Source organism: Limulus polyphemus, unplaced genomic scaffold (assembly GCF_000517525.1).
Source record: "Limulus polyphemus unplaced genomic scaffold, Limulus_polyphemus-2.1.2 Scaffold1572, whole genome shotgun sequence".
Lineage (NCBI taxonomy): Eukaryota > Metazoa > Arthropoda > Merostomata > Xiphosura > Limulidae > Limulus > Limulus polyphemus.
The window spans coordinates 231,456-237,274 of NW_013667182.1; the positions used below are offsets into that span (position 1 = coordinate 231,456).

Here is a 5,819-nt window from a genome sequence, read left to right on the forward strand (position 1 = left end):
GCCGTAACCACCTGGCCATGCCGGGCCCCAGTAGATATAACACCTAGTACAACAATAGTTTGTACAACTGTAGATGGCAGGTTGGAGTTCATAAACCCAGTTGAAAGCAAATTGCAACCCTCATTTTCTGAGGTATCAGGTGGTATTCCACAGTATAGTCTAAGCACTACATTTTGTGATTGTTTCCTGATTTACTTCATGACTTAAGATGGTTATGTAATTGAAAAATCAATGACTGAAAGGGCGTTGCAACCTTCACTTTCCAGGACATTGAATGAATATTTTGATGTAAAATGTCTTCCAACATTTCTAAAGAATCACTCATCTAATCTTGCTGAGCAGTAGGAACTTTAGAGAATGTATCATCTGGTACTCAATAGATTCTCCCCTGGTTACATGGATATATATGAGATTCTACATCCAGTGATGGAGCTGTATTTCTTCTGAGTGTAAGTTGATGTACATTAGTAAAAGCATGAGCATTAGTTTTGGCTGGTGAGGACTTTAACTGAAAAGTCTAAATTTGACTAAATTCTTTGCTTTGTTGTTGTTTGTTATTAAGCAGAAAGATACACAAAGGACTATCTGTGTTCTGCCCATCACGGGTATCGAAACCCGGTTTCTAGCAGGATAAGTCCATGTACACACCGTTTTGACACTGAGGGGCTGTTTGTTTTGTCATGCCTGAAATAAAGACAAGTTGAGTTATGGCTCCTGGATGGAAGCAAAGTTTCTGTGAAGGTAACCCAAAAAGGTTACTCAAGTAATTTATGCAGGAGACAGAGGCAGTCTGTTATAAGCTACTAGAGTATGTGACAATGTATAATGGTGATATTTGTGTATAGCAATATATGTATATAAATAAATATGTGTGTGATTTTGCATGTATGTATATATATATTACATGAATGCATTTCTGAGTGTTGTATAACGAGAATCAATCAATTAAATGAAGAACACAACAGTTGGCAACATGTGTGGGGAGACAAAGAATTTAATCTCGATGTTAATACTTTGTGATATAACATTAACTATCATATCTGACCTGTAAGGTTTTATTTGAAAATACTGTACACCTGCTATTTTTATTAATGTTAGTATGGATCCAGTATACAGATAGAAGGGAGAGGGGGAATGAGGCTTGGTTAGAGAGTAAACCATGTTATCTGTTGTCAAGCGTGGATGACAGAGGGCAGCATGACTAAAGGTAATAGTCAGTTGGAGACACAATGAGGCCTGGGGATTGGGGTATTCTCAGGCACTAGGATATATCTCCTACAGGCAATATAGAGCATGAATACATCAAACCTGCAGAAATTATATCTGATTAATGTATAAAGTTATGACCCTTCACTAAACAATTTTTTAGAGCAGGTCATTGTTATAAAATTTAGCTATGGCCTTTTTAACCTATGCACATAGCTGAACTTTTAACCAATTGAAATTCATTTGAAGTTACATTTTTAGTATGAACTTTAATTATTATGATCAATTATCTTTGTCTTGAACAATCAATGGTTATCCTTCTTTGACCATACACCCAGGAATTCTGCCATAATGAAGGATTGGACTACATCAGTGAACCTCAGACTCAAGGAACCTGTGTAATGCTCACCATGGCTGAGCCCAAGGATGAAGATGCATTGCTGACTGATACATCAGACATGGAAAAGCTCATCTCTCTATTTTTGGGTTACTCCTAAAATCTTCGTAGGCGCTTAGCCACCATCTGCAGCAGTAAGACCCATGGATATCAAACCTCTATTGGAAAACTGATCATGAAGAGAGTAGCAGTGACCACTTCTTTGTTCACCCAAGCCTCCAAGCTGCCCAGTAGCTGTCCATACTGCATCTCCTAAAATCTTCGTAGGCGCGTAGCCACCATCTGCAGCAGTAAGACCCATGGATGTCAAACCTCTATTGGAAAAACTGATCATGGAGAGAGTAGCAGTGACCACTTCTTTGTTCACCCAAGCCTCCAAGCAGCCCAGTAGCTGTCCATACTGCATCGCCTGATGCCACCAAAGGAGGAGCCAGTGCCAGTGAGGAAGAAGTGTGACATGCTCATCAGATGGCTCATTGGAGTGTACAGTGTATCATCACATTGATGTCACCAGGTATGTTCTCGCCTCCAACAGGCACACTATATTTCTATGCTGAAGAAACTCTTTCCAGAGTTCGGATCCTCTAAAGAGTTGATCAGAATGTGGGTAGGTTGGAGCAGCATTGGACCTTGGACATGCCAGTTGCAGCTGAGGTTAACAACCCAGAGCAATGTCTCTACTGTTGCCACCACCACCATGATAGTGATGCAAGTGAGTCAGCCAGCTCGTGAACTAACAGCACCACTACCACAATGGAATTATACAGTAAATGAGAGGGCAATATGTCAGGAATGGTCATTATCCCGACCATGGAGATGAACAATAGGATATCTATTTCGGCAGTTAGTGAGACACACAAAAAAAGAGATCACATGACTAAACTTATAAAGAGCCGAAGGTGGAACTCCCAATAAAACCACCTAAAATGTGTGCCAGGAGAAGGCTACGGACTAGATAGACCAAGGCTTGGGCTGTTTACGGTATATGTATATATAATTAATTTAATTGCATTGTACAGTAATGAAAATATTTTGTGTTTGATTTGGTACATAATTGTTCTTAGCGTTTTTTATTTTAATGTTTTGACAAATTCGATTTATGCACTTCGACTATGGTGTCTTTGTTGAAAGGTATTTTTGTAATGTGTAATTGAAATTGTATCATTGTTAAAGGGCCCAATTTGTGACCTAAATATCATTGTTCAAGTTATTTTATATGTGTGTGCGTACTTCCAGTCTTTGTTAAATGGTTATTTCATTGTTTAAAGGATTTTATTATTATACATTATTGTTTAAGACTTGTTTGTTTGTTTTTAATCACAAAGCTACACAATAAGCTGTCTGTGCTGTGCCCACCACGAGTATTGAAACCTAGTTTTTTGTGGCGTGAGCACTCAGACTTATCGCAGAGCCACTTGGGGGGAGGTTTGTTTAAGAGTTTATCATTTTTCATAAGGTTATATAGTATTGACTTGCAAATGGTTTTCTTTTTGTCTTGCTAATGGTTTCATTATGTGTTATGCTTTTGACTCATGGTTAAAGGGTTTTAAGTTGCTCTTCTTGTTTCAGGATTGTGTCGTTTATTTTGGGTGTAGAGGTGTACATGAATGAAGAAAATTTATCTTACTTTTTGACCATGCAGTTTGTCCATAACACATTGTCCATAAAACCATTAAGTTGACTTTTTTTTCTAACTGCCTTTGTTCCTTTGTTATTCTCTACAGATTATACTTGCTTCACCTATACGTGGATTGCTGTAATGCTGCACATTATGCAAGAATGTAGACAACAGCACTGTTCTTAGCTGATAGGGCAGATGACTTGTAGAAGTTACAGCTTGTCTTATGTTGAATGAGAATGACCAGTTACGTGGGTAGTGTTAATCTTTTTGGGTAAATTGAACGTTTCCCATTATACAAGAAACGGTAAATTTAAACAGTAATACATAGGCTCTTAAATGAGTTGGTCAACTGGAAAACATCGTGAGAAAAGAAGTCAGTTGATCAATTCATGAATTCAAATGGAAGGCAACTGTCCAGTGTCCTATCACAGGTATAAACACTGTGTTTTGCCCTTGAATAAATAAAGATCGTTCTCATTTTGTATTACACATTCTTTGCTTCAACTCAGTCAGTTTAGTTAAATTCATTAATGTTTCGTAATATATCCTGGTGATCCTCCCATTATAAAGTGGACCTACGTTATACTCTTTACGAAAATCAGTTTAACCTGATAATACCACAAGACTAAAACATGTCAAACGATTAATTATCCGACGTGAAGTTTCATTCTCATTAAATATATTGTAGAAAGTAGTTAACTATGGGAACTAGAAGTTTAAACTTCATCTTATAGGGTTATTGGTTCAGGAACATCAGATGTAACATTATCCTGTAAAATAAGGAAAACAAGGATAAGATCGTAGACAAATTGTTACACAGTTATCAGTGCTCTCAAATGGTGGAAAATTTTATGTATATCAGTCACCATCAGCTTGTTCAGATTTACATGATTTTGCTTTAAGTTTGACCAATACCGATGGATATGAAAGATTCGAACTTTCATTCTAAACGTCCTAATGTACCTTCCATTTTACTGTACTGATGTATTATTATTTGAAAGATCATGAAAGAGTGTACACAAATCATATTTTCAAATTAGAACGTCATGTATATTTCTTATACGAAACTAAGGATACACATAAACTGTACTGATGTTTTCCATTATATAGATGATGAAACATGTCACGTTCCTAGACAACATGGAAACTGTAACATTCCAAACACACTTTTCATTCCAACGATGAAGAAAATAACGAAAGCTGTAAAGCGGGACAAAGGCCCTATAAACATATATAAAAACTACAGAACTCACAGCCTAAAAAAATGTGGTGGCCATGCCAATCGTCCAAAAAATGAGAAATACGTCCCAAAAATATATAGTGCAAGATTTTTCATGTTGACATATTCAGCATTTACGAGCTTACATATCATCTTGAAGGATAATAAGAAAAATACAAACGTAGTTTCTATTTTAATATGACTTATTTCATTTCTGCTACATACTGTTCATTTCCTCCTGTTTGCCCCCCCCCCCAGTGCCACAGTGGTATGTCTACAGACTTATACCACTAGAAACCGGATTTCGAGACCCGTGGTGGACAGATCACAGATATCCCTTTGTGTAGTTCTGTGCTTAATATCAAACAACAACAATATCCCACTGTTCTTTTTTTTGTATGCAAATTGTTTACTATTGTTTATTACAGATTATATCACATTTCTTGTGTAATTACCATTTTATATTTTTGTACCTCTAGCTTACTAAAGATGGAATTCTGAAGATCTCGAAACGTCTAATAATGTTTGTATGTAATTACGTTCACATTTTATTTTACTATTAAATTAAGTTTTCCCAAAATGAATTGATTACTAGAACCTTGAAGGATTTATTTCTAAAATTACCACCTTCCCAGACTTATTGCTAAGTTTTGATCATTCATACATTTTAGAACTGGCCAAGGGACTGTTTCAAATTTCATACGAAATATATATATATCATTGGATATAGAATCTCTTAATAGGGAAATTTTTCGCGAAATTCAACAAACAATCATCATTTCGACACCCATAATTTATTATTATTATTATTTTCACCAATGGTAGAAAGTTTTATTATCTAATAGAAGTTGTGAGAAAAAAAAGTGTCATTCTATTTAACTGGATATCCGAAATTCTCATCGTTTTATGTAAATATATATAAAATATCTTCTAAAACGTATTGTTCTACCACTGATTCCTTTAGTGAACATTGCGATCTGAATAACCTTGTAAATCAAAAACAAATTTGAATATTCTTTTCCCCAACCTTTCAATCTCATTATTAATTTACTTTACCTTTCAAGAAACTGATTATTTTTAGCCTTTTATTTTTGATTCAACCAAATTATAACATTTTCTGACTGAGATAGTTTAATATTTTAATAAATAGTTAACGGTTTCCCTATATTGATAATTAAAATATTCACCAAACACTGACAATGGATTTTAATGCAAACATAAGACAATTTAAAAAGGAACCTCAGTTTATAAGAACCTTCCTCATTTCAATCAGGCTCGGCGTTATAATGTGACGGTCAATCTCACTATTCGTTGGTAAAATAGTAGCCCAAGAGTTGGCGGTGGGTGGTGATGACTAGCTGCCTTCCCTCTAGTCT

General features: G+C 35.7%; 1 protein-coding gene across 2 annotated transcripts in view; it reads right to left on the reverse strand.

The window, feature by feature from the left end:
• The window catches only part of LOC106464154, a 41,908-nt gene that overhangs the window by 16,862 nt on the left and 19,227 nt on the right, over positions 1 to 5,819 (reverse strand). The gene's annotated exons all lie outside the window — the stretch shown is intronic.